This window comes from Euleptes europaea, chromosome 6, assembly GCF_029931775.1.
Source record: "Euleptes europaea isolate rEulEur1 chromosome 6, rEulEur1.hap1, whole genome shotgun sequence".
NCBI lineage: Eukaryota > Metazoa > Chordata > Lepidosauria > Squamata > Sphaerodactylidae > Euleptes > Euleptes europaea.
In genome coordinates, this window is record NC_079317.1 from 79725911 (window position 1) to 79753575 (window position 27665).

A 27665-nucleotide genomic window follows, 5' to 3' on the forward strand; every position below is an offset into this window, starting at 1 on the left:
CGATATCCTTTGTTTGGAAGTGAAAGCAGTTCAGTTGTTGCCTTTTGAATGCCAGCCTGCTAGGATGGAGAGGCTTTCTTGTCCTTTAAGAATGCCTACTCGTGAGTAAGCTTAGCGCCTGCCAGAGGCTTCTGGCAAGCATAGGAAACCTAGAATGTAGGAAGGATTATTTGTTTTGCTCCCAGTGAATTTCCCCTACCCTAAGTTTAGAGTAAATCTTGTTTATTACCAAGACAAATGTCTTGTGTCTTTGTGCGTGTGTGTGATAAGTTTTATTTTCAATAGACCATGATCAACGATCCACTCCCTCTGAATGGTAGCAGTAAGCCCTTAAGAATCTAACAATTTTAGTGATTGGACAGCTAATGATTGCAGTAGTGTATATTTTATTGTAGAGTTTATATCAATTTAGGGGGGAAATGTAAGATAGGAAATTGAGCCATAATCTTTGGTGAATAAAGTTTTAGAAAATTAATTTTAGTTAGTGGACTCATGAGTTAACAGCACATATGTGTTTGTTTTAGACTGACTCTTGATATGTTAACGTAATACAGAATGTGGAAAATGTTTGAGGAATGGCACCGTGCTGTGTTCTGTTAGTTTCACTATTTATTGAAGAAGAGTTGGTTTTTATATCCCAACTATCTCTACCACTTAAGGAAGACTCAAACTGGCTTACAATCACCTTCCCCGCCCCACAACAGATGCCCTGTGAGGTAGGTGGGGCTGAGAGAGCTGTAAGAGAGCTGTGACTAGCCCAAGGTCACCCAGCTGGCTTCATGTGGAGGAGTGGGGAAACTAACCCGGTTCACCAGATTGGTGTCTACGCTCCAAACCACTACACCATGCTGGCTCTGGTACTCCCCCCTTCTCTGCCTTAAATAGTTTTTGGTGGGAGAAGAGTTATACAGAAATTTATGCAGAAATGCTGACAGGTTGGATGATGTGTGTGCATCAAAATTGATGGGGGATGTTAAATGAAAGTACTAAAAATGTTTGGGGATTTAATGAAGGAAGGGAAAGGCCAGGAGAATGTTATGGCAGCTCGAGGGGAAAGGGAATTATAAAGATACACGTTTGTGTTTATGCCTAGGGCTTGAGGGGAAACAGTATTTAATAAGGACGTGTTTATGGAGGAGAGGAGGCACAGTTTGGAAAGCAATTGAGCAAAGTGGGCCTTTGGGGAGACATGTGGAGGTAAAGAAGCCCAGAAAGAATGCATATCTGGACCCTGTCATGTACTCACCAATTCTTGAGAGCCAGTGTTGTGTCGTGGTTAAGAGCGGCAGTTTGGAGTGGTGGACTCTGATCTGGAGAATGGGGTTGGATTCCCCACTCCTCCACATGAAGCCTCCATTGTATTAACAGTTACAGCTGATGTTCCCAGAGCAAGGCCTGCAAGGAGCCAGTGTGGTGTAGTGGTTAAGAGTGGCAGACTCTAATATGAGGAACCAGGTTGGATTCCCCACTCCTCCACATGAAGCCTGCTGAGTGACCTTGGGCCAGTCACAGTTCTCTCAGAATCCTCTCAGCCCCACCTACCTCACAAGGTGCCTGTTGTGTGGAGAGGAAGGGATTGTGATTGTAAGCTGCTTTGAGACATCTTAAGGTAGAGAAAGATAGGACAAAGACAGGACATTTTGGAGGACTTTCATTCATAGGGTCGCCATGAGTCGGAAGCGACTTGACGGCACTTAACACACACACAAGGTAGAGAAAAGTGGGGTATAAAAACCAAACTCTTCTTCTTCTTCTTCACCTGCAGGGTCCTGGGATGAGTGTGTTCGTGCACTCTGTCTTCCTTGTCCTCTCCTCTCTCTCTGGGTAGTGAGTGAGGGAACGAACCCTTGCAGCCAGTGACTTCTGTGGATGTCTGAATTTTTGGGCTGCCTTGGGGCCTGAGGTATGTTTCTAGAGAACTGATAGTGCTTTAAAGGTGATCACCGCCAGCCTGTGTGCCTTTGAAAACATGTTGCAAAACAGAAAATTTTACTAACCACCACCAGGATTAAGCAACTAAAATTCTTTAATTAGTTGACAACCTTAGCATGAAACAACCCTCGGTCTGATGCGAAAGGTCTGATCTACTCCCAACTGATGGGACGGTGCAAGGAATAAGTCAGGAAAACGCCTTCTGTTTCCTTTTCCTGCTCATGCTGTGTCCTGTGAGAAAAAAACTTTTGTGGCTTGCCTGCTGAGCCATTTACAAGCTTATGGTGAAGGGACATCTTGTGCATCTCCAGCAGGGGGAAATATGTGAACATTCTATTTAGGATGAGAATTTGTTCCAGGGACAGATGCTGTTATTTGCAAAAATGCTGCTCTCACAAGCAGTTAACTCCTATGAAGAGTATAATATGGGAGCAGCAGACTCCTGGGAGAGCTCTCTTCAGTGAACTGGAAAATTGCACCTTGTAATTTTTCCGTTTGCAGAAGGGACCTGCCGCTATCACATGCATTTGCTATTGCTATGTTACACCGCTCACATGCGTAGACTGCTCAGGTGAGTGGTGTTTTTATGCAAGTTGGACTGTGATGTATTATCTGAGCTGACTCTAAGGCACAAAGAAAAGGAGAGCCTGTCTAAGAGCCACCCTAAGACATTTGTAATCCAGATCTTGTTATCAGAAAGACAAACTACCCTTACTGTATAGGGGCCAAGCCACACACAACTGGATCTTCCAAGATTTTCATTTTTAGTTTAAAGCAGTCGTGTGGGGTTAGGATAACGACAACTGCATCGGTCCTGGGACCAGGCTATTTAACTTAATTCTGCATGTCATTTCCCCAGGCTAAATCATTCCCCCTAAGGTACCATTTTTAAATGACTACAGGAGAATTACACAACTTTAAGGCTGACAATGAGGAAATTGAAACTGTTGAAGACTTTCTATTCCTTGGTTCCATCATCAACCAAAAGGGAGACTGCAGCCAAGAAATCAGAAGGAGATTGAGACTGGGGAGGGCAGCCACGAAGGAGCTAGAAAAGATTCTTAAGTGTAGGGATGTGTCACTGGCAACCAAGATCAGGTTAATTCATGCCATTGTATTCCCTATTGCTATATATGGGTGTGAGAGCTGGACAATAAAGAAAGCTGATAGGAAGAAAAATTCTTTTGAAATGTGGTGTTGGAGGAGAGTGTTACGGATACCCTGGACCGCCAAAAAACCCAAATCTGTGGGTTTTAGATCAAATCAAGCCTGAACTGACCCTAGAAGCTAAAATGACTAAACTGAGGCTGTCGTACTTTGGACATATTATGAGAAGACAAGAGGAAAAGAGGAAGACCCAACAAGAGTTGGATTGACTCTATAAAGGAAGCCACGGCCCTCAATTTGCAAGATCTGAGCAGCTGCCCCACATACCCCCCACTCACACGGGCAAGCAGGCAGGCATCCAACCAGTGGCGCACTTGCCCACCTGGTGGCACAGGATGGCCTGTTGCACCAGCTGGGCATAGCCATCCAGCCACACACTGAAGCTGCTCCTGCTCCTCATGGTCTGGGCTGGATTCTACAGCCAGCTCCTGCTACCTCTGCCTGCAGGGTTGAAATGAGGACACACTGGCTAAGAACTCCCCCCCCCACTCGCCACACATTCTGGCCCTGCCTCCTTTAACCCCTCCATTGTTGCAACTTCCACCCCCAGCACTCTTGTAGTACAAAGGGAATACGTTTCTCCATGGCCTGGGTGGGAAAGGGTTAACACAGTTTCTTGGGCGGTCCTAGCAGCTCCATAGCTAATGACTCTTCTGCAAGGGGGGAAAAGGGTTCCTTTTCTTGGCAAAACAAACTCACATCTGCCATGATTAGAGGCTATTCCTGTCCACAGGAGGGGACAGATCACCCAGCCTTAGATCCTTCTGAGATCTGCCAGGACCAATGAAGGGCCAGACCAAATGACTTCACGGGTCTTAAACGGCCCCGGGCCTGATGTTTCCAGCCCCTGCTTTAGCATGTAGCTTGACAAGAAACATATTTTACATGCAGTGTCTTTTATTTTTACTTCCTTTGGTGGTTCTTTGCAAGGTAAAGTTGCCAGCTCTGGGTTGGGAAATACCTGGAGAGCTGGTTTTCATATTCCACTTTTTTCTACCAAAAGGAATATCAAAGCGGCTTACAAATTCTTTCCCTCCCTCCCTCCCCTCACAACAGGCACTTTGTGAGGATGGTGAGGCTGAGAGAGTTCTGAGAGAACTGTGATTAGCCCAAGGTCACCCAGCAGGCTGCATGTGGGGGAGTGGGGAATCAAACCTGGTTCTCCAGATTAGAGTCTGCCACTTTGAACCACTACACCACACTTTCTACCACGAAGTAGAAAATCATCTTACTTTGCATGGAGAACCTCCGAACGTTTTTGTAGTTAGTTTTTTTATGCCTCCCAATATCAGAAAAGCTCCTGAAAAAAATACCCTCTGCTCTGAAATATGTGAGAGGTTGCTACCCCTTCCTAAATGGTGCCAGGACAGATGCAGAGAAGGGAACAAGGAAGGCTGCGCAGTGTTAAATGATAAACGTTAAAGTATCTGCAAACACTTCAGTGGAAAAGAGAAGATTTTCGGTAACATGGCTCAGAACAATGAAGTCCCAGGCAGACATCCCTATCAGATAAAACTAAGCATGAGTTTCAAGCCATTATGAGTTTTGCCCAGGTACCCATGGAGCTTGCCTTCTGCATATTTCAGCTGTAGCTAATGACTGGCTTCCTGCTCTCTAGGGGACTGGAGATGTTTTCAGCGAGCATCTGCTCGCAGAAATGGTAAGCTCATTGTGCTGACTGCCACTAAAAAGGCTCACCGAGCGTAATCCTCACTGACTTGTTATTATACCTTTTTGACAAGGAAAGATTGCACGGAAGTTAATTGTGGTTTCCAAGGCAAGAATCTCCCACAGAGTGTTCCCAACATTGTAAGGGTTTAGCTGCTAGGTGTTTTGCCAGCTTCCTTTGAACTGAATGTGTGGTTTGAAAATTACAGCCCCAGTGAGTCCAAACAATTAAATAATAAGAATTCAAAGAAGCTGTCTGATGGCGTTGTTAGCGGTGTTGAGAATTGCTTGTAGAAAGGGGGATGGGCCATGACGGCTCCCTTCTTTCCTCTTTGTTCTCTTCCTCCATAGGATTGCCAGCACCGCCTAGATAAATGCTGGGAGATTTTGGGGGTACTGCCTGGGGATGGTGCAGTTCAGGGGAGGATGTGGCATCACTTCAGGGCGATGCACTAGGAATTTCCCCTCTATGGTAAAGACTAGGGCTGTTGAATTTTAAAAAATTTGGTATAGTTCGGATTCGGCCGAATTCAGCCCGTTTAGATTCGGGATATGCCGAAGTCCGAACTCCCCCACTTCGGGTCCGTTCAATTCGGCGGGAATTCAAAGTTCGGGAAAAAAATTCGGCCGAATAAAGCCATTAAAAACACAATCGCACCTTTCCGCGGCTCGGGGGGGCATTTTTGGGGTTAGAGGTCCCAAACTTTCAGCAGAGCTTCAAAGGACGTTTATTGAAAGACTCCCCAAGTTTTGTAAAGATTGGATCAGGGGGGGCTGAGATATGGGCCCTGAAAGGGGTCCCCCCACCCTTAATGTGCATCTCTCAGCAGAGCTTGCCACCCACGCACAAAGCTCCCAGCCCCGACAACAGCTGAGACGTTTGCAAAGCAACTGCAAAGCAACACAACCTTGTAAAACAACACCTTTGCAACAGGGAAAACCCGAAGACACACAACTGAAACCTCCCCCCTCAAACCAGGGAGCGAGAGACTCGAGGGGGAACACACACCCCAGGCAGAACCGACGAAAGCCCCCTTTGGCTTCCCCCCCCACCCACAGAAACTGCTCCCTCCCCACACACACTCTGCTTCCCCCGCACACACACATACACAGGAGAAAAATTATAGATTAGAGCCCCCAAAGGGGTCTTACTGTGGCTGTCTTCTGTTCCATCAGGAGGGGCTGGGGAGGACTTGTAATCCAAGATGATTCCAATTAGGCACGGGACGTTTTGCTCTGGAGATGCACAGGATCAGCTGATCCATTCATCCCAATAGGGGAAAGGGGAAAGCCCATATCTCGGGACCCCCTGACCCAATGTTCACAAAACTTGGGTGGTCTCTTAAGAACACTTGTCTGAAACTCCGCTCAAAGTTTGGGATCTGCACCCCCAAAAATGCGCCCCCTGCAGCCACGGAAAGAGAAAAGGGGGGAGGTGATATTTCTGCCCCCACGGAACCCATCTTTACAAAACTTGGGTGGTATCTTAAGAATGATTATCTGAAGCTATGCTGAAAGTTTGGGGGCTATATCCCCAAAAAAGCGCCCCCTGCAGCCACATAAATGGAAAAAGGGGGGAGGGAAAAGAAGGAGAGCCCATATCTCGAGACCCCCTGACCCAATGTTTACAAAACTTGGGGGGTATCTTAAGAAGCTTCATCTGAAGCTCCACTGAAAGTTTGGGGTCTGTACCCCCAAAAATGCGACCCCTGCAGCCATGGAAAGAAAAAGGGGGGAGCCCATATCTCGGGACCCCCTGACCCAATGTTTACAAAACTTGGGGGGTATCTTAAGAAGCTTCATCTGAAGCTCCACTGAAAGTTTGGGGTCTGTACCCCCCAAAATGCGACCCCTGCAGCCATGGAAAGAAAAAAGGGGGGGAGCCCATATCTCGGGACCCCCTGACCCAATGTTTACAAAACTTGGGGGGTATCTTAAGAAGCTTCATCTGAAGCTCCACTGAAAGTTTGGGGTCTGTACCCCAAAAAATACACCCCCTGCAGCCACAGAAAGGAGCAAATGTGCACAAGCATCCCCCCCCACACAAGGATTTTGCTCTCTCTCTCTCTCTCTCTCTCTCTCCCTGGCCGGGCCATACATCAGCTGATTCCTCCAGTACTCAATCCTGACTGATTGGCCAGAAGAAGACCCAGCTTGGCCACCGATTGGCCGGGGGAGGAGAATGCTGCTTACTGACGGTTATGCTGTTTACTGACGGCCCCGAATTTGCTGGATTTATTCGCGAACTCCTGAACTCGTTGAATTCGGCTCCCTGGTTGCCCGCCAGTTTTGAGTTCGGTTCCTCCCGAACTAAAAACCACCGAATCAGGGGATATTTGGCTGATTTTCAGTTCGGGCTGAACCGAATCAACAGCCCTAGTAAAAACTATAAAGGAAATTTAGGAAGTTACTTAAGGGTAACTGTGGAGGGCCCTGGCCTTGATGGCCCAGCCTAGCCTGATTTTAGATCTCAGAAGCTAAGCAGAGTCAGCTAGGGCTGCCAGGTCCCTCTTCACCACCAGTGGGAGGTTTTGGGGACAGAGCCTGAGGAGGGTTGGGTTTGGGGAGGGGAGGGACTTCAGTGTCATTGAGTCCAATTACCAAAGCAGCCATTTTCTCCAGGTGAACTGAACTCTATCGGCTGGAGATCAGCTGTAATAGCAGGAGATCTCCAGCTAGTACCTGGGGGTTGGCAACCCTAGAGTCAGCCCTGGTTAGTACTTGTATGGGAGACCTCCAAGGAAGTCCAAGGCTGCTATGAAGAGGAAGGCAATGGCAAATCACCTCTGTTCATCTCTTGCCTTGGAAGCCGTACAGGTAGGGTTGCCAGGTCCCTCTTTGTAACTGGCAGGAGGTTTTGGGGTGGAGCCTGAGGAGGGAGGGGTTTCAGGAGGGGAGGGATTTCAATGCCATAGAGTCCAATTGCCAAAGCAGCCATTTTCTCCAGGTGAACTGATCTCTATCGGCTGGAGATCAGTTGTAATAGCAGGAGATCTCCAGCTAGTTTCTGGTGGTTGGCAACCCTACCTACAGGTTGCCATAAATAAGTTGCGACTTGACGGCACTTTACATTACCAACTTTGGCCATTTCCCTCACATTCCTCAGTTTCTTGAAGCTGGAGGATTGGGGTCCAGGCAGTGATTTACCTGCTGTGGGCAGGCCTATGGCAAGCCTCTTCCCCCAGTGTCAGAATTTACTCTTTGTTCTTTGTGGCAGGATCCTGCATTGCCCTTTCTTCCTCTCGTTTTGCTGCATTGTAAAGTAGAAAAATGAATGGTTCACCAGCAACTCAAAGCAAATACTGGATATCTATGTGTGTGTGTGTGTGTTAAGTGCCGTCAAGTCACTTCTGACTCATGGCGACCCTATGAATGAAAGTCCTCCAAAATGTCCTATCTTTGACAGCCTTGCTCAGATCTTGCAAATTGAAGGCTGTGGCTTCCTTTATTCAGTCAATCCATCTCTTGTTGGGTCTTCCTCTTTTCCTGCTGCCCTCAACTTTTCCTAGCATGCCTGTCTTTTCCAGTGACTTTTGTTGTCTATAGGGAACTTTAAAATAAGTATAATCTAATTCCAGTGAATATCCAGCATACACAATTTCATTGCTCCATTGCATGGCATTTTGGCTCGCTGGGCTTCTGCCTTTCTGGTTTTTTATTCTGTGAAACACCGTGTATACTGCTGATGCTCTATAAACACCTTAATTATTATTATCAGCACATGATTGTATGGCTTTAGAAGATAAAACCTGCTTTTTTGAACTGGTAAATGAGATTTGGGAAATTTGCCACTTTATGTTTATTGACATACTTGATTTTTAAACAAGTATTTTGGGCCTACTACTTTGTCCTACTGATTTTACTGTAGAGACCTTGTCTGATAGAAGACAAAACCTTGTTATTGTCTGTTGGAGTACTTGCTACAAGGAGATCATGCTATCATGATAAGAGACACCTTTATGATTATGTTGGAGAAAGTGAGAGCTCTACAGTTTTGTCACCATTTTGATGTAAGTGCATATGCAGATGTGCTATTTCAACTTCAATGGGGCCCAGATAATGTTGAGTCATTCCCTTCCCCTCATGTTCTGTCTGAAGATACTGAAGTCTTCTCTCTCCTGTCTTTTTGTTATTTACTTATTCTTTTGGTTCTTCAGGGAAAATGTTGTCATAGCTGAGGAGGTTTTTGGGGTGGAGCCTGAGGAGGGCGGGGTTTGGGGGGGAGGGACTTCAGTGCCATAGAGTCCAATGGCCAAAGCAGCCATTTTCTCCAGGTGAACTGATCTCTGTCTGCTGCAGATCAGTTGTAATAGCAGGAGATCTCCAGCTAGTATAGGGTTGCTACTGGCGGGAGATTTCCTGCTATTACAACTGATCTCCAGCAGATAGAGATCAGTTCACCTGGAGAAAATGGCCACTTTGGTAACTGGACTCTATGGCATTGAAGTCCCGTCCCTCCTGAAACCCCGTCCTCCTTAGGCTCCACCCCCAAAACCTCTCACTGGTTGCAAAGAGAGACCTGGCAACCCTAAGATAGTACTTGGAGGTTGGCAACCCTATTCACTGGGGATGTATAATTAATCACAAGGTACTCCTGGGATTTCTTGGTGGGGGGAAGCCCTCATGCATATGATGTTTGAGAATTCAAATCAGAAAACTGTGCAGCAAACCAAACACAAACTTCCCCTGCATAAATGACCTATGCATTATACCCAGCTGAGGTCCTCCCCCTCCCCAAACCCTCCCCTCCCCAGGCTTCACACCCAAAATCTCCAGGTATTTCCCAGCCAAGAACGGGCAACCCTAGTCCCCAGTCAGGGAGAGAAGTGGTATACTTTTTTTAAAAAGGTTTGCTTGTTGCCAGCAAGCAAGTTGAGGATTATGGCTCTTCTATATGAGAAAAAGAACAATATAGAAAAGCCCAGTTGAGGCTATTTATAAAGTCACTGAGCACAATGCCGGTGAACTTATAATCAGCAGCAAGGAACTAATTAAAATTATACTAGTTAAAAAGAAAGCTAATTAAAAGCAGATTTTTAAAATGAATCTTTAATTGAAACATGGAATTAGTTAGAAAACCCAGTGTACGAGTGGAAGTTTCAAAGAAGCGATGAGTGAAGATAATAAAAATTATCATCAGAAAGCTCTAGCTGGGCATCTTTAAAAACATCAGACAAATCTCAGTAGTTGACCGCAGTGAGGATTAAAACACACTAACCGAAGGGAGTCTCTCAAACCAGAGTTACAACCTCTCAGTATCTGTGTGTGAGATGTCACATCTAAGCATTTATTAGATGTAGATGGTGTATTTAAGGCTCCCGGACTGTTTTAGTTTAAGAAAAAGCAGAGACCTGCTGAGCTGTTGCTAGAAAAGGCCAAACAAAACCTCCCGACGGTGGTGAAGAGGGACTTGGCAACCCTAGCCGGAGCATGAGGAAGGCGGGGTTTGGGGAGGGGAGGGACTTCAATGCCATAGAGTCCTATTGCCAAAATGGCCATTTTCTCCAGGTGAACTGATGCCTATCGGCTGGGGATCAGTTGTAATAGCAGGAGATCGCCAGCTAGAACCTGGAGGTTGGCAACCCTAATAGTATTGCTTTTCAGCATCCAGGCAATGAAGTCATGACTTATTAGTTCTCACAACTGATAGCTGACTTGCAATGATTTTCCTGCTCACTGAAGAGGAGCGGAGATCTTGCTCTGACATTAAACTGGCCATGTAAATAAACCGCTTGTGTGAGCGGTTTATTTATTTACCCAAGTGTGCTTACGTATTGATCATGGGAACCAACGTCGATGGCAAGCTTCATGTAACTGTGAATTCTGTCCTCGCACAGTTTACCAAGAAATTGTTTTCGTTTCTTATTGAAAAATGTTTGGGGAATGGAGAACTACTCTTTGAACACTCTATTACCTTAATGTAGTTCAAATCTGAAGATTAGTTGCCAAGACAAGGTCGCTTGTTTCAAATGCTGTTGCTTCATATTGTCCAACACTTTATTAAAAATGCCTTTCATATTTCTTCACAGATGGTCTAAGGATTAAATACCGTGCTCTGAAGGTCAAAAGATCTTGGAAGATGTACAAATTGAGAGGATAAAGTGTGAAGAACATTGTCTATATTGGAATGGTAGGGTTGCCAACCTCCAGGTGCTAGCTGGAGATCTGCTGTTACCACTGATCTTCAGCCGATAGAGATCAGTTTGCTATATTCTGTGGTATATGTTTAATTATTCTGAGTAACACTGTGGATTGCTCTAACATAATTCTCATCTTGGATGGGATGGGGAGAGTGCATCTCTTTCCACAACCATTGTATTCTCATCTAGATGTAAGGGGAGTTATCATAATAAATTCCCATTTATCAAAAGGAGCATATAACATCTAGCCTTGAAAAATTAATTAAAGTTGGCTTGATAAGCTCTATCAAATTCAAATTGACTTTATTGCCTCTGTGTGCATTCTCCTGGCATACCTCAGTGATACGTTTCTCACAGCCACTGAAATGACTCTTGTCAAGGAGACCAAGGCCTTATGGGCTTCAGAAGGCAATGTTTCCAGCACTATTTAATATTGGGGTCCCCAGCCTTTTAAAAGAGGAAGACCCAACAAGAGATGGATGGACTCAATAAAGGAAGCCACAGCCTTCAATTTGCAAGATCTGAGCAAGGCTGTCAAAGATAGGACATTTTGGAGGACTTTCATTCATAGGGTCGCCATGAGTCGGAAGCGACTTGATGGCACTTAACACACACACACACAGCCTTTTAAAACCTGTGGGCACCTTTGGAATTCTGACACAGCATAGTGGCGCGTCAACAAAATGGCTGCCACCTGCCACAAAAGGTTATGCATAATTCTTATAGTAACTCTTCAATATTTAAGGCAGAAGCTCTATTCAACAGGATGCCTTTTAATCTACACAGCCAATCCGATCTGCAACCTGAATCCCTGCTGGGCACAAGCCCCACCTGGTGCTGCCCACTTTATAAAAACACTTGGTGGGCACGAGGAAAGCTGCTGGAGGGCACCCATGGGCACCACATTGGAGAACTCTGATTTAACATAAACAGGACTCTAACTTCATTAGGGCTGTTGTTGTAACAGTGAAAAGCCTGCTTTATTCTCAGGCTCCATTCTCCTCTCTCCGTGTGTGAAGTTTCTCCCTCATGAGGGCTGCCCCATGGCTAGGGTTGCCAGGTGCCCGCTGGTGGTGGGCAAACCCCTGGTAATGTGCCCCTCTGCCCGCTGGCCAGCTGAGGGCCGGTGGGCAATCATGCACACGCACGCCGACGTGGCAGTTCCGGTTTACAACTGGAAGTGCCGCCTTGCGAGGAGGTGCTGAGGCCCATGTCCAGCTGCTGCAGCTACTTGAAGAAGAAGAAAAGTTGGTTTTTATATGCCGACTTTCTCTACCACTTAAGGAAGAGTCAACATGGCTTACAATCACCTTCCCTCCCCCTCCCCACAACAGACACCCTGTGAGGTAGGTGGGTAGGGTTGCCAGCTCTGGATTGGGAAATATGTGGAGATTTTGAGGGAAGAGCCTGAGGAGGGCGAGGTTGGGGAGCTGGGGGGGACTTCAATGCCATAGAGTCCTATTGCCAAAGCGGCCATTTTCTCCAGGTGAACTGATATCTATCGGCTGGAGATCAGTTGTAATAGCAGGATATCTCCTGCTAATACCTGGAGGCTGGCAACTCTGTAGATGGGGTGGAGAGAGTGACAAGCCCAAGGTCACCCAGCTGGTTTTGTGTGTATGAGTGGGGAAAGAAATCCAGTTCACCAGATTAGCGTCCGCCCCGCATGTGGAGGAGTGGGGAATCAAACCTGGTTCTCCAGGTTAGAGTCCACCGCTCCAAACCACTGCTTTTAACCACTCACCATGCTGACTTTCTGCGGCTAGGGTCCCTTGTTCTCATCAAGTCGACAGCAGCTGCCTGAGGCATGAGGGAGGCTGGGGGGGGGGTCTTGCTCAGGCGTTGTTATTTATTCGATTTCTAATCCACCCTTTCCTGACCAAATGGAGAAGGAAGAGAGAGATCTGCACTGCTGTGAGCTCCTTGTAGGAAGGGGAAGATGAAAATGCGATAGATACATCGTGTGTGTATATGTGTGGATTGCACAAAGAAGAAACCTGGCTTATTCTTGTGAACAAACTGTGGTTGGTTTGTGATAGCTGAATCCTGTCTAGGCTGTACAATAGGAAGTTAGTATAAATAGGTGATCTTTCTTTTTGGCATTGCCTTACTATTGTCATATGTGTTTTAAAATTCTGGCTAGCTACAGCTAGCACAAACTCAATGGGCAGGGGGTTGGGTAAGTAGAAGCCCCAAAGTAGGTTTTTTTGTCTTATGGAAGAGGAGATTTGAACTAGAGGCCAGTTTATATAGTGCAGCTTCCCATTCTGTCAAGAATATGAAACTGTGCTTGAGAATACAGTGACTCCAAGGACTTCTGCCTACCGGCTCATACACATAAGCAGAACCTTAGACTGAGAGCCCTCGAGGAAGATACTAGCACAATTGTTTCTTTTTTTCTTTCTGCATTCCAAGTCAAATGAAGTTCACTGTCTGGATTAACCATTTCCTATTTTGCCTATGACAAGGTAGGTTGCTTCTATTGTGTTTATTGATAGATTTCCTGAACAAGATGCCTCTTCCTTGATTACTATACCAAGCCCTGATTTTTCGACTACCTAGACCCTTACACAATTTACAGTGCAATCCTAAACAGAGTTACACTCTTCTAAGCTCATGGAGGTCAATGTTCTTAGAAGGGTGTGTCTCTGTGTAGGATGACGCTGTTAGAAACATAATTTAAAATTTTACAACCAGTAGTTCCCATGGCTTTTTCTTAGAGACATGATGGGCAATTGTAAAATTAATGGCTGGTTCTTTTCTAGCCTGTTGGCAATCCTAATCATTAGTAGCAGCAGTGTTCAATGACTTTAGTAGGCGGGCAAAGTTTGCTTTATCAGACTTTCATTCCTGAATAATGGGCCCAAAGCCCTTAGGAGGCTGACTATGGCCTCCGCTGGCGCAGGGGCCCACACCACCAGCGCCCATAAGGTGCACGCCGGCGTGAGTGGCCCCAGCGCCCGCGTGCAGGGCTGGGTGCTGCTCCCTGACTGCTGCTGCCTTCCACCGGCCTCCGGCTGCCAGCACAGGCTGCGGCGGCGAGCCGGGAGGCATTCTGGCGCCCCGGGAGGCGTTCCTGGGGTGTTCTGGCGCCCCGGGAGGTGTTCCCGGGGTGTAATGGCGCCGGCCGTGGGGCAGGGCGGGTGTTAGTCAGCCTCCCGAGCACTTTCGGCTGGGGAACGCCCCTTTCAGGAATGCGCTGTAACCCTTTTCTCAACACAATTGGCTACAATTAGAAATAATTTAACAGCACTTGGGGTCTTACAGTTGGTTGGGGTTTCAAGTGGTGGAAATCTTTTCCATCAAGCATTCTTATACATGGGATATTTCCACATAACATCAGTACTGGCCTCAAACTACTTCAGTTTATCCTCTAGCTTCTATACATTCTTCTTAAGCCATTAGTTTTTGCCTCATGTTTTTTCCCCCCTGGGTTTTTTCCCCTAGTTCTTTTGGGTTCACTTTTACCCCAATCTTTTTCTATAACCGATTTTGAGTTGTGTTTGTTTCTATTGGTAATGTTTCCTGTACTTTTATATGTTCCATTCACTTCCTTTTATATGTTCCTTTTATATGTTCCATTCACAAAAGAAATGACTACAGGAGAATTACACAACTTTAAGGTTGACAATGAGGAAATTGAAATTGTTCAAAACTTTCTATTCCTTGGCTCCACCATCAACCAAAAGGGAGACTGCAGCCAAGAAATCAGAAGGAGATTGAGACTGGGAAGGGCAGCCATGAAGGAGCTAGAAAAGATTTTGAAGTGTAAGGATGTGTCACTGGCCACCAAGACTAGATTAATTCATGCCATCGTATTCCCTATTACTATGTGAAAGCTGGACAGTGAAGAAAGCTGATAGGAAGAAAATAGACTCCTTTGAAACGTGGTGTTGGAGGAGTGTGTTACGGATTCCGTGGACTGCCAAAAAAACAAATCAGTGGGTTATAGATCAAATCAAGCCTGAACTGACCCTAGAAGCTAAAATGATTAAACTGAGGCTGTCGTATTTTGGTCACGTCATGAGACGACAAGAGTCACTGGAAAAGACAGTCATGCTAGGAAATGTTGAGGGCAGCAGGAAAAGAGGAAGACCCAACAAGAGATGGATTGACTGAATAAAGGAAGCCACAGCCTTCGATTTGCAAGATCTGAGCAAGGCTGTCAAAGATAGGACATTTTGGAAGACTTTCATTCATAGGGTCGCCATGAGTCGTAAGCGACTTGACAGCACTTAACACACACACACACACACATTCACTTCCAGCACACTTTTAGCTGATTATTCCAGGGGTGTCAAACTTAAGGCCCGAGGGCCGGATCCAGCCTGCAAGCCAACTGAGGCAGCCACCCCTCCCACTCTCAATCTGGGCTGGCGAGGCATGGCCCAGCCCAACCAAGTGACATTTATATTATATCTGACCCTTGTAACAATTCAGTTCAACACTCCTGGATTAGACCATTGTGACTGTGGGACAACCCCTCCCATGCTCCACCCCACCCTGGAAATTTGGGTATTTAATTTCTTACAAGTTTCTGAACTTTAATGGTTTTTGTTTAATTTGCCATATCAATATACTGCTGTATCGATATATCACTATAAGATTATTGCTCTTCCAGGCCTCTGTCTGTGTGCCATGACCCACAAGTTCTATAGTTTTAGGCTACATCTGTACATCTTGTCTTCCCTCATTCCTCCATGGTTTTCAGATGTCACCATTCCAAGTGTTCTTATGGTCTCTAACTTTATTGTTGGTGAAATATCCATCAGCATCCTGTACCTCGGGTTGCCAACCTCCAGGTACTAGCTGATCTCCTGCTATTACAACTGATCTCCAGCCGATAGAGATCAGTTCACCTGGAGAAAATGGCCACTTTGGCCGCTTTGGGCACTATGGCATTGAAGTCCTTCCCCTTCCCAAACCCCACCCTCATCAGGCTCTGTCCCAAAAACCTCCCGCCGTTGGCGAAGAGGGACCGGGCAACCCTACCCGTACCACCAAAATCAAGCTCTGTCATTAAGAAATGCGTTGTTAAAAAAGCTTTGTTTTTCCCCATAGAGATGATGTAATGAAGCCACCCTGTGCCTCTTTGCTTTCTGTTTGCCTCTCCTCATGAATAATAACTAAATTGGAAGATAATGCTTATTCTTTAAGTGTACCAGTCAAGTAACAGCATTATAAATATGCACAGCATACAGCACATTGATTGACAATTCAACCTTGATCTTTTGTTTTAAATAGCTTAAATTGAATGGCTGAAAACCAGATTTACGGTACAGCAGCTATTGGCCTTAGCAAAAATCATGACCTTATGTTTCAGCTATGCCCTGTAGTGCTGGAAAGACCAGCGTCTCGGATATTTTCCCACTTCTCACTGAGACGTGTCAATTTAACTGCCTGAAAGACTTATAGACCATGTTGATAGTATATCAGGGCTTCAACGAATTCTGTGCAGCTCCATCTTTAGCTGCCTTGACCTCATTATATCCAGAAAGCTGACTTTCCTGGCTAGCTTTTTGGAGATAACCCTGGTTTTATATCTGTTGTGAAACCTATACATTTGTCTCTCTGCTCTCCCCACAACTTACTGTGCACTCAGCGGTACAATCCCAGCCAGTTCATAGGCTTAAGCAAATATACTCAGAAGCCTATTAAATCCTACACCCAGGAAAGTGTTTTTAGGATTGCACTGTAATGCTGGGTCCAGAGCTGTACCTTCTATTCCTGACCCGGCCAAACAGGAAGTGTGGGTTTCGGGACTTACCTCAGAGCCCCAGTGCAAGGAAGAAGGCAGGGGGGAGGCTTCAGGGCAGTGCAGCTCCAGCACCCCCCATCAGTTGATCAGCGGGAAGGGAAGTGCCCGGGGGATCCCATGTGGCTGCGCGGCCCAGCTCTACAGGGATTTTCCCGCTGGCCAAGCCTCCTCCAATCAGTTCCTGCCCCTCCCTTTAAACTGGCCAATTAGGGCCAGCCTCTGCGCTGCGGGGGGGAGCATAGCTGGGCAGACAGACCTAGGCAGCAGAGTTTTCACTCAGGTCTGCCTGCCCTGCATATAAAGAGCCCTGCCGCGCTGCCCTGCTCAGTTGTCTTTTTGGCTTTGTCCCAGCCTCCCTCCCTCCTTTTGTCTAATGAGGTTTGTTCTGTTCTTTTCATTTTTTCTTTGTCACAACTTTTTGGCAGTGTTGGCATGGGGCCAGATCCATTTTGGAGGGCAAACCGGCCTGCATGCCCCTTCCCCCCCCCCCCACCCTGGGGATCTAAGGTTGCCAACCTCCAGGTACTAGCTGGAGATCTCCTCCTATTACAACTGCTCTCCAGCCAATAGAGGTCAGTTCACCTCGAGAAAACGGCCACGTTGGCAATAGGACTGTATGGCATGGAAGTCCCTCCTCTCCCCAAACCCCGCCCTCCTCAGTCTCCACCCCCAAAACCTCTCGCTGTCGGCGAAGAGGGACCTGGCAACCCTAGGGGGGATCCCATGAAGGGATTTTGGGGAGGCTTTGCAAGGGGACATGCCCAGCTCGGGGGCTATCGGGGCAGCCTCCTTCCAAGTGGCAGGGGAATCGCCAAGTGGCTTAAGCTCGGGTGGACTCCCGTATGCTGCCATCCCAGGCTACTCTCAAGTAGGCAGGCTGGGAGTAGGAGGTTTCTCATCGGTCAGCAGGCAGGTTGGCTGATGTCATGGATCCAGCCCCTATGCTACGCCAAGGCCCTGTCCAGCTGTAACCAATAAAGTTGTGGCCGTTCTACATTCCGGCAATGTGTCTGGTTCATTTGTTTGCCGGGGGGACGGTTTGGTCCTGCTCCTCCCACCACTTCTCCTGTTAGGCGCTGGGTCGGCAATATGATGAGCTAGCACGGGTAAGAATCTCTTTTCTGCCGTTTCTTCTGGGCTCATGTATGAGCTTTCCGATGTATCCTGGCAAATGTAGTCAGTGTGCCCTGGCAAATGTTGTCCCAGCATTCCTCATGATGCTGCACAACAGATTCATCTGAAAGTTAGAGTGGTTCCTCAGTAGAACAGGCTTCCTCAGGAGGTGGTAAGCTCTCCTTCCCTGGGGGATTTTAAGCAGAGGTTAGATGGCCATCTGTCAGCAATGCTGATTCTATGACCTTAGGCAGATCATGAGAAGGAGGGCATCTTTGCCATCTTTTGGGAATGGAGTAGGGGTCACTGGGTGAGTGTGTGGGGGTGGTAGTTGTGAATTTCCTGCATTGTGCAGGGGATTAGACTAGATGACCCTAGCGGTCTCTTCCAACTCTATGATTCTAAGAATGTGCAGAGTGGGTGGTTTGAAAGATTATCTTCCTGCCCTCCTACACTGACCTGTTTGGTCCCTGCTATCTAGACTGGGTCAGCAATAGCCCCGGTACATACAGTAAGTGGAAGGGAGGAGGAGTGCAAAGTTTCTTTGTCTCTCATCTGGCTGAACACTGAATCATTCAGCAGAACACCAGAACAATGAATAACATTTATTGTTATTTTTTCCATATGCATTTGGATATTTTAAGGATAACAAAAATGTCATGCTCATTTTTTCTTATTAGTTAATAAATTAATGCCCCATCCTATTTCATATGTTTAAAAGCAGTGACGCAGAGGTAGGACTATGGACATGTTCATATATGGATTTTAAGGGCTTGGAGAGTGCTATGAAGTTGCATAACCAGTCACCATAAACGGTGCCGATTCCACTTGGCCACATCCCAAAGGAATGTCACGGTCTGCCCTATGGAGGACCATTCTATTCAGGATCTCAGCCAACATGGACCTTTTGGTCTTTTGAAAACGGTTTGCTGAATTTTTGATTTCTGCCTCAACATGTTTAACAGCTTTTTGACCTTGAATAAAGCAGAGATAGATATGACAGGAGTATTTATGTGACCACTGCATGCCTCAAGTAGACATAGACTTCTTCTGAATTATCATTCACAAAGTGACCAGATAGTCTGAGTTGTTTGTCAAGGCTTCCAATCATTTTGCATGTCGATCCATATAAGGTGAACATTGCTAGCACAGCACTAAATAATTTGCTATCCTACCATTTAGGGTGGCCCATCAGGCTCCTGCTTTTTGGAATGGGCTACCTGAAGAGGTGAGCCCCCCCCCCCCCCGAGGTCTTCAGGAGACACTACAAGGCTTTCTTGTTTGCCAGGACTTTTAAGGGGGGTTGATTGGCAGGTATCTTTTATGGTGGGAGGGAGATATTTGGTTGTTGGTTTTTGCTTTTAAATGAAAAGGTTCTGAAATTATAGCTCCAATATTGGTCTTGTGCACAGACACTTAACAGGGAGGTCCAAGCCCATACTGGAAAAATAATTCTGCAGGCTTAGAGGATCCCAGAATGCACAATTTCCTAAACTGTAGAAAACGTTTACAGTAGTCTATAAAGAGTAAATGAATTCTTATTGTTTCATTGATTATGTGTTTAATGTATAACATCCCTGCAGAGTTGTAGTCTTTCAGATACCTCAGAAGAGAGATTACGTGCATGAAGTGGAACACCCTGTCAGATTTGGTGACTGTTTGGAACATGAATGATGTTTCACAAAGATTATTGTTTTAATAGAAACCCATAAAGCATACTATTTTCTTGACAGACTATTTTGGGTGGAGTTTTTTTTTTAATTCTGGGTTTCTGATGTTTGAACATTTAAAATTATCTCTGGGCCAGTGATCACAGAAAAGCCTCAGTTCTGCTTTCTAATGTAATCACTTGGGAGCTGGCTGCTATTCCTAGTTTGGGAACCATGTTCTGCTCACATGGAAATAAGGAATGGGTGAATGCTTGTGTTCATTTGCACCAATAGAAATTTGAAATGCTAGCCAGGGTGGTGTAGTGGTTAAGAGCTGTGGTTTGGAGCTGTGGACTCTAATCTGGAGAACTGGGTTTGATTCCCCACTCCTCCACATGAGTGGTGGACGCTAATCTGGTGAACCAGGTTGGTTTCCCCACTCCTGTACATGAAACCAGCTGGGTGACCTTGGGCTAGTCACACTCTCTCAGCCCCACCTACCTCACAGGGTGTCTGTTGTAGGGAGGGAAAGGGAAGGTGATTGTAAGCTGTTTTGACTCTTCCTTAAGTGGTAGAGAAAGTCGGCATATAAAAACCAACTCTTCTTCTTCTCCACCGGTGCAAGAGTTAACCAAGTCTGATCTCACATTGGTTAGTGTATGAAGTCATTAGCATGTGTAATTACACTAAAATGAGACAAGGTCTTATGAATATAGACATAGTAATATACTCTTATAGATACAGTAATGTAAGTTGACTTTTTTAGAATTAACTCTTGAACTATATGATTTATGACCTCTTGTGGCATTAAGATGCTTCCTGCACTGAAAGCATTTGCAAAGCACCATGATGCAACAAATCACCAGCTTCATAAACAGATGCTACACATCATAAAGGGATCAGAATGCATCTGGAAAATGGAGCAACAAAAAACAAACAAATGATTTTAGCAGATTGGGTATTTCTAATTAGCCCTGGATAGTTCATTTTCATGGATAAGTAGCTATCAGTATAATTAAATGTGCGAAGTTTCCATGATGGCTCAAGATGGCCGAACTTCCACCTTCTTGCCAGCAGGTGTCTCTCTTGAATATCGATAATTTCATACTGGTGTTAAAATGCCTATTTGCAACATCAGTGGTTCTCTCTAACTGATTGCTAATTACGTGAAACTCCAGTCGTGTGCTATGGGGCCCTGAGCACCTAAAGAGACCCCCCAAAAGTGGCATAAATATAAAAGTAAACAAACGTCAAGATAGAATCATGCAATGGTTATGGTTGCCAACCTCCAGGTAGTAGCTGGAGATCTGCTATTACATCTGATCTCCAACTGATAGAGATCAGTTCACCTGGAGAAAATGGCTGTTTTGGCAATTGGACTCTATGGCATTGAAGTCCCTTCCCTCCCCAGACCCCGCCCTCCTCAGGCTGTGCCCCAAAAACCTCCCGCCGGTGGCGTAGAGGGATCTGGCAACCCTAGCAATGGTATGCTATGACAAAAATAGGGAGCAAATGGCACAGAGCGGTAAGCTGCAGTCCAGGCTCTGCTCATGACCTGAGTTCGATCCTGACGGAAGTTGGTTTCAGGTAGCCGGCTCATGGTTGACTCAGCCTTCCATCCTTCCAAGGTCGATAAAATGAGTACCCAGTTTGCTGGGGGTAAAGGGAAGATGACTGGGGAAGGCACTGGCAAACCACCCCGTAAACAAAGTCTGACTAGTAAATGTTGGGATGTGATGTCACCCCATGGGTCAGGAATGATCCGGTGCTTTCACAGGGGACCTTTACCTTTTAAAATGGAAAAGAAATCAGTTTTGGCAGTCTTCTAACCAAGCCAAAGTTCCTTATAAAATTCAACAAGGTCTTTGTGACAAATTCTGGCTAGTGAATTTTTATGGAATGCGTTTGTTGTTTGGAGCCTTCAGTATAAGGAAAGAACAAAGGAATCAACAGCAGGTTGGGTTGTATGAGGTTATCCACTGACCTGTTCGCTTGCGTGGAGGCTACGTAGGCCCAGAGCAGGGGCCAATGGGTGAGGTAACAAATGTTGGGCTGTGAGACCTGTGCAGCACAAACTGAGCTGCTGTTGTTCAGAACAGCTCTTCTCTGACAGGAAGAGGGAGGATGGTAGGAATGAAGGGTATGGGCCCAGATCAAATTTACCTGTTGCTCCAGCACAAGGGCAGCTGTTTTGACACTTATTAGCGATATTGAGTTGCCAATATACACTACTAGGCTTTGAGAGTATATTGAAAAAAGAACAATCTTTTTTTTAATTCACAATTCTATTTTATTCCAGTGGCATTCAGCATGTGCAGCTTTCAGCTCTTGCACCAGCACACAGTTACAGAGAAGAAGCTCCAAAATTCCCACTAATCTTGAAAGGAAAGGAAGGGTAGTGGTGGGATAACAAATTGAGTCTTTAAGAAGTATAACTGATGCTTGCACAAAGAGAAGCTCCCAGCATGTCCCAGCTTCTCAGTAGACAGATCTTGTAACAGAACCAGTTTAATTTGACAACTAGATCTATTTTAATCAATTGTAGTTCAGCAGAACAAAAAATGATGCCTGGAGCAGGGCGCCAAAGAAACTATTGTGAGGAATGGAGGGAGCTACAGGGATGCAGCATCTGAAGGCCCCTAAAGAATAGAAGCTATGAGGTAACCCCACAGAAAGTTGTGATGAGTATACAAAGGTTATGATGAAAGTAAGAAGAAAAAAATGTTTTCACTTCTGAGCAGTCTAAATACTTCCTTTGAGAGAGAATACCTTTCCACGTTGTCCTTTGGGTTAAAATCAACAACTGAAGCCTTTCACAGGGAAGTGCAGAAGACATTTTAAGGCACTGGAAGAGCAAAGGTCTCATTTGGGGCAAAACATTGGAGGAAGTTAACAACAACAAGAAGCTCCCTCCAGTTTAATCGATTGGAGTTAAAAAGAACACTAACAGCTATAACCTTTACTACCACATGGCAATGATGGAATTATGGATGAACCAAAGGTTTTCTAACAGACGTTTGCCCTACTCGTTTCAATGCAATATAGATGCTAACGTAGCCACATGGTAACCCTGCCAATGTTTTTGAGTTTTAGGAAAGTTACTGTTTTTGCATTTCAGAACTGAACCAGTTATGTATATTAGGAAAGGTTGTTTTCCAAAGATCCTGATAGCAGAAATAAAGGGTACAGAATATTCAGGGGCAACATTTGGATTAGTAGGGTTTAGTACTTATGGGAGAGGAACAAAGAAGGGGGGGAGCTTGGAGGGGCATAGGATTCCCAAAAGAGCCTGATTGGATGAAGACTAGCACATTTTAACATTAGATAGCAATTCTGAAGTCCCCAGATCTAGCCGCTATCAGATATACATTCCTGTAGGGCTGTCAAAAAAAAAAAAATTCGGTACAGTTCGGATTCAGCCGAATTTGACCCTTGTGGGTTCGGTACGTGCCGAAGTCCGAACTCCCCCGCTTCGGATCCCCGGTAATTCGGGGGGATCCGGAGTTCGGGGGAAAATTCGGCCCCAGCGCGCCTTCAGAGGGATTCCCTGAAGGCGCGCGGGGGCCCTTTAAACTGATCTGAGCCTCCCAGCTGGGAGGCGCAGATGAGTTTAAAGGGCAGCCCGCCCCCCTTCAGCGGGCTCCGCTGGAGAGGCACGGGCTGTCATTTAAACTCATCTGCGCCTCCCAGCTGGGAGGCTCAGATGAGTTTAAAGGGCAGCCCGCGCCTTTCAGCGGGCTCCCTTGAAGGGGGGCCGAATTTGCCGAATTTATTCGCGAACTCCCGAACGCGCTGAATTCGGCCTCCCCTGTTGCCCGCCAGTTTTGAGTTCGGATCCGTCCGAACAGAAAATCACCGAATCAGGGGAAATTCGGTTGATTTTCAGTTCGGACCGAACCGAATTGACAGCCCTACATTCCTGTTCATAATTCTAGAGTAGTGGTTATGAGCTGTGGACGCCAAACAAATGGGAGTCTTGTGGCACCCTAAAGACTAACAACATTTTATCCTAGTGTAGATGTGGGTTCTAATCCATGAAAGATGGAATAAGAATATATTAGTTTTTAAGGTGCTGCAAGACCCCTGTTTATTTTCAGGTATATTCTGTGATTTGCTATATCTGATGGTATTTTGTTATTTGTCAAAGCAAGGACTCTAAGCAATTTTACAAGTCTCTTCTGGAGCTCCTATTGGAATGAATTGGAGTAGCACGAAATCGCAGCTGTGCTCATGTCAACTCTAATTCATTTCAGTTGGCCTTTATGGGTGACAAAGTTTATGAGTTTAAGAAGTAGATTTTACTGAGTCTTAAAAGTAGGACACATCTATTAAAATTGTTTTCATTTTTGAAATAAGTTCAAGGCCTATGCAGACATTCTTGGATGAAGTTTTCTCCTGCTCAGGGGACGAACTTTTTCATGGAACGGGTAGTCTTCCCCTTGAAGGGCAGCATTTCTCTAGCCCAAAAGGTGAAGCCACCATCTGTCCCTTCCAGCATTTACCTCAAAACTATAACAGCTGACTGGGAGCTCTCTCTCTCCAGGCTTTCTTTCTTTGCTTCAAATGTTTCACTGACAACCTCAATTTATAAAAGGGGTTTTTGTATGACACACACACACACACACAGAGAGAGAGAGAGAGAGAGAGAATGAACTGTTTGTAGGACGCTTCCAGATGGCAATTTCCCATGTTCCTGACCGGCTGCTGTAGCACACAAATGGAAGCATGGGAACTGTCCCAATGATATGCATAAAGCCTTTTCCCACTTAAAGGACTCAGTGCTGAACGTCAACCATGTTGACCTCACAATGAACTATGGTATGACCATGGCTCCCATCAGCCATACTGTGGGCTACTCTGCAGATTGTGATAGGCTGGCAAAAGACAGAAAAAACCTACCTGAAAAAACGAAACCATAGAATCTTTAATGAACATAACATGTGCATATGAATTAAAGATGAACCTCTCTTCAATTCACTGGCCTTTGGCCTGGGCCTTACAGCTAATGGTATTTACATGTTGTTATTTGGTCTGCAATTATTAACTGCATGTGTCATTTTGTTTCTATAAATACTATTTTAATATTTCTAACTGTCAAACTCTAATAGATTTATAATGCAATATGCGTTTTTTTTTTAAACTTTAATCTGTAATTATTCTACTTGACTTTCAGTGCTCTTTGTTGGTTAAAATATCTGTTGAAATCATGTCCTTTAAAAGTTATAATAAAAAAGTAACTTAAGAATAATGGCTGTTAATATGACATATATGAATGCTTGAATATATGGTTAAACGTCAGTGCTTAGAAGTGGTTACTTTGGCAAAAGAAACCATACAGGTGGGACTACTGTAGGAGAATGATCACTGTAGTCCAGAATAGTTAAAATAGACTGAACCAAGAAATATCTTTATTTTAATTACCATTAACTTAAAAAATCTGCCCAAATATATATAAAATAAGCCTCTAGGTGATGGGAGAATATGTAGATTGGAATGCAGATAACATGGGGCTATTTTCCCCATTTATAATAAATAGTATGCATGGTGTAATTTGTTTGCTCTTTTGATGTTTCTGGCTTGGAAGCAGAGATGTAACTGGCTGAGATTCTTTCTGTAGATACTGTTCTACAACGTTGAAGCTGATTTACACATGATGGTGGCCAGGTACAAGCCAATGGAAAGCATCTACCTATGTCTTCTGTGCAGTTGTTGCTTAAAAGATTCTTAAGCAGGTACTGGTTGTGGTTGGGCCTTTCTGGAAGAATGAGTCTTTTGAATCATTCATTTTGCATATGCCATGGTTTGACCAGATGCAACTAAGCCCATATTAGGAAGCTTTATGGTGGCACGCCAGGTCATACTTGGTGGTCTTGACAAGTGATTTGGTTGTGTGTTTGTCATATGTATGATACAACTGTGCCATTTGTGGAAGTCCATGTGTATGTTTTGCATAAGCAAGGTTCCTGGATCAGTCTCCAGCATTTCCAATTAAAAAGGGACTTTGCAATGCATTGGAGATGAAAAAGACCTCTGCCGAGACCCTCAAGAAGCAATGCCAGTTGCAGTAATAGCTGGTACTGGTCTAGATGGAGTGTTTAAGACAATATATGTTCTTATGCTTTCTGTTCTAAAAAGCAACATGTCTCTGTGTGTGTAAAGTGCCTTCAAGTCGCAGCCGACTTATGATGACCCCTTTTGGGGTTTTCATTGCGTGAGACTAACAGAGGTGGTTTGCCAGTGCCTTCCTCTGCACAGCAACCCTGGTATTATTTCTTGGTGGTCTCCCATCCAAATACTAACCAGGGCTGACCCTGCTTAGCTTCTGAGATCTGACAAGATCAGACTAGCCTGGCATAGCTGGGAAGAAAGAAAGAACCCTTCCCCAAACAGGATGGTCGTATGAGAGACTTTAGCTGTAAACTTTGATGAAAAAGAAACCATCAGATAAGGATAAGGTTTTGTTTTTTTTGAAGATCCTGCCTCTGCTCTTTTGCTATAAGAATCCTCCTTGCCAGACAGAGAATTTGCAGTTTCTAGTTCTTCATGAGACCTGCAGTTCCCAAATGATCAATAATAAACAAACATTTATAGTCAATGCTGGCAGTTTCATTTTTAGAAGAAACTCTTTGGAGTGTAGAGAAAGACACTTGGCTATTTGATTTAATATTTATAGGGTAGCTTGCCTGCATCCCTTTCCTTTTGGTGATATTAAGAACTATCAAGTTTTACTGAGGCTCTCATCTTCCCCGCTAGCCTTTTTTGATACCTTTTCAAAAAGCAAACCGCAGTAGATGACTAGAAGATATCAGGAGAAGTGCACTGATTGGAGCAAACAGGTTTATTTTCAGAACAGATGGAGCAGGGTACCTACTATTTTGTTCCACAGAAATGAAAAGAGTTTCATAAAAGGTAAAACTTTTTTTTTTTACTGGAGAATTGTCACGTCGGCTCTCTTTTTGAGCTGGAAGGATTTTGCATCAGGTGCTGTTAAAAACTCAGACCCTTAAACATTTGGGGGAATATATTATTTGGCAGGTACTTTGGTCCTTGCTGAGATGACTATATCAAGACTTGAGACTGAGTCGGATACATCGTGGCTTGGAAATGCTAGATATGCCACCATTGAATTATTGTGGGTGGTAATTGTGCAGCTCTTTCCCCAGATCATTGGGTCATTGCTGTGTTTAGTTTGACAGAAATGAGACAAATACAATATCTTTCTTTGATCTTTCAACACAAGGGGCTTAAGGGGTTATTTTTTTTTTGCTAGCTTTTGAACCTTATGTTGTTTTTGATTGTGCATAGAAAAGGTGTATAACAAAATTAAAATGGGATTTGTTGTTCTTTCTTACATATCCATGCTTGCCAACTTGTCACTTAGTTTGCTGAGAAGAAAAGAGTCACTGAGTTAATTGGATTACAATTAACTGTGATTAGCTGTATTCATCGGATTTGTACTGCAGAAAAAAATGATTCGTGGATTGTGTTTTGAACTCGTTTGAGGAAAGCAGTAATAGCTTTTCCTTTTGGGTTGCCAGTAGAATATTTGTATCTGGTGTGACATTGCTCATGGCTTGTAGGCTAAGTGAGAAGAATCATTAAAGTAAAGTTGCCAATAGAATAGGAGCCAGAGTAACATGGCCTTTAGTGGCTGTTGTTGCCTACCGAAGTTGCAGTAAGGGCTGCTGAAGACAAGGAGTGTGCAGCAACATCCGACAGTTGCTTCGAGAATAAGACATCTGCAGGAGGAAGTGAATTTCAGTAGAGAATTTCCCTCCAGGTTCATAGAATCATAGAATCATAGAGTTGGAAGGGACTATCAGGGCCATCAAGTCCAACCCCCTGCACAATGCAGGAAATTCACAACTACCTCCCCTCAGTAGTCCCCTGCTGCAGATTGTTTTAAAAAGGATGTTTAGGAAGATCTGGATCCATAAGAGGCCAGTCTAAGGCCAGTTAGTGCTGGGAACTCTGGCACACAAGAAACTTTTTTTTTTTTCAAATAGAGAACTAAAAATAACTGAGACTGTCCAGAGTCTAAAAGAAATATTTCTGTGTCAAGTTTCATGTTGAATAGTAATATCATTTTAGGGGTATTGCAGGCTACATAAAGAAGTATGGTCACCGATGTGGCCTTCCACTGTGCTTACATCTTGCTCTGACTGAGAGCCCCTTCCTCCACTGAGGAGGCTAATGAAGGGAGAACAAGAATAAGGCTGGCAGCTCTCCATTGTGCTT